Below are 2751 nucleotides of genomic sequence, written 5' to 3'. Positions count from 1 at the left end.
TTACAATTTTATCATTACAAAAATTGAAATGTCAAAATTGTTTCTGATAAATAATAAAAGCAAATAAAAAATCATAAAAATAAAATAGTAAAAAACACACAATTCATTTTATTCATGTAATTAATTGTTTCAAATCATGAATATAAATTTAAAATAGAATTAAAATTCACTTCTTAATAGAAATAGAATTCTTTTCTCACCTTAATACTTTCCAAACACACTCAAATATAATAAAGAATTTAAATGCTCCAAGAATACACAATTGTTTAAATGCTTTTCTCTAATATAAAGTTGAATTGACCATAACTATTTTTTTTTTGTCGTCCACAGTATCTCTCAACCCGACAGGTTAAAGACTAATCCGTCGCGGATCGGATCTCCATTTAAGAGTCTATCACTGGCCAATAGGTTGCTGCATGCACAAAGTGAGATTCAAACTCCCGACATTTGTTTAAGCGGACGAGTGAGCTGATTACAGGACCAACCCATGTTTTTTTTTATATGTAGGTTCCCTTTTTCTTTTTTTTCTTTTTTTTTATATTTTTTAGTTAGGGGTAATTTGGTAATAAAAACAAAAATTTTGGTAAAAAGGACGATTTTAAAACTAAGTTAAACCTTCAGAAAAAAAGGTCGACGACAAAAAAATTTCGACCTCTGCGTTAGGAATCAAAATCGCACTTAACTATTCATAAAATGTGTGTCTTATTATTTCAATTTAAGAAAAATTAACCTATGACATTATCATTTTACTAATTTTTTTACTTTAAAAAATCTTGACTCGTTTTTGTTAGGATTTATGTAAATTTGGTCAGGGGTTCCCATATGTTATTCGGTTAACAGGGGATCCCTTTTTCTTATTGTATGTTATCTAATATCTATCATAACATATGGTGTTTTTTTGTTGTCTTGATCATAACATATGTTTTGACATGTATGTTATCTAATATCTATCATAACTTATGGTGTTTTTTGGTTGCCTTGATCATAACATATGTTTTGACATAGGCCCAATAAGGGCCCATACCTTAGGAACCCAACTTTAGTTTAGCCCAACACAGATGGCCCATCACATTCACATTCTCAAGGTAGATAGAAAGTTGGATTGGGTCGGGTGTAATCCACCGTGTGCCGACTTGACTTGGCGCACAAGCTACTACCAAAAATCTCACACTTTAAGCCGGATTCACCTCACACCACTTCTTCGTTTTTACTCGGACTCAGTTTCCAAACTTCACAAACCCAAGTAAAAAACCCAATAACCTAAAGTAAGTTGATTTATCAGCTCTATATAAATATTCTCGAAGTATAAATTTACCGATTCAAGTATCAGAATCACTTGCACAATTGTTGATAAAATTTAATTTTTTAAGATCGACATCATATTTATTCACCCAAATTTTAAGATACCTCCTATGTAATAACATACATAATAAAAGATTTAGTGACCTTTTTTAAAGAGAAGACAAAGATAATCTCTTGAAAAAATAATTATGATCGAAATTCCATTCCTTTTATATTAAATTACAAAAGACAAGTCAAAATGTTTTTTTTTTTTCATCTAACTGTCTTATAAATCCTTAATTTTTTTTTTTAATCTAAAAAAGAGACCGTATTTAAAGCTTGCATTGAGAAACCCTAAAAAAAAGATTAACCTTGGTCTCCTTTGCCCATGGAATCCTTTGCCAACAACATACATAACTCCAAAGATGTTGATAGACAAAGATAGCAATATGAGGGTAGGGATCCATTTTCATTTATTAGAAGAAAAACTTCAATTTCACAAAAAAAAAAAAAAAAAAAAAAAAGATATTGAGAATATAGACTAAGTGGATGCCTTAGCTTGATGGTCTAAGCAGTGACCTCATACTCAAAGATGGGGACAAATCAATCAAATACATATATACCACCTTGAATTGAAGACCATCTATGATTGACATGACCCCAAATTAGTAGTTAAGGAATAGTCATGTGTAACAATCTAGAAAACTCAAAAAAGTTGAGGGGCAAATCAATGCCAATTGACACATAATAATCATCAAATTGCTGTTTCTTTCTCCCTTTTATTCCATGACTTTGCCACTAGTTTCATTCATTTGATTTGAAAGTTTTGCACCCCTGCAAAATAGTAACGGTGTCAAAAGTGTTATTATTTTATTTCAAAGATGGATAAGTAATTAAATAAAGAATGCTGGAAAGGTATAGTTACCCTTACCCATCAAAACAAGATAAAGTACTACTACTTAAACCAATTCCATGGTTGAGATTCTTGAAAGTGACACCCTCTTTTTCTCAACTTGCCAAAGTCATAATCACTCGTTAAAGCCTTGGAGGAAAAGATGTTACTGGACCCACCTTCCAATGCATGATTGGGAGCTTCATATAGAAATTTCTTAAAAACACACATAACTAATTACACTACTAATGAATCGAAATTCTGCTAGGTCTTTAGAGTTTCAACTTTCAACAACATAATATATTGATTTTAATAATTCCCTCTCCCTCCTATCCTAACATATGTATTATAATATTAATTAGTTATTTTGTGATGAATCCGATCAATTAAAGTATTGTATATATAAAATTAGAATCACGTTCATATTTTGAGTAATTCTTATTATTAATCTTACTTTCGATTCTCTTCCGAAATTTTAATAATCTTTAAAATTTGCCCATTTCAGTATCATCGTTATTGTAATTTTATTTGTTATTCTTTATATATATTTTTAATTAGTTTTTATTTTTCTACATTCT

The sequence above is a fragment of the Arachis ipaensis genome, chromosome B08 (genome assembly GCF_000816755.2).
Source record: "Arachis ipaensis cultivar K30076 chromosome B08, Araip1.1, whole genome shotgun sequence".
NCBI classification, from domain to species: domain Eukaryota; kingdom Viridiplantae; phylum Streptophyta; class Magnoliopsida; order Fabales; family Fabaceae; genus Arachis; species Arachis ipaensis.
Note: the sequence above shows the minus strand (reverse complement) of the source record.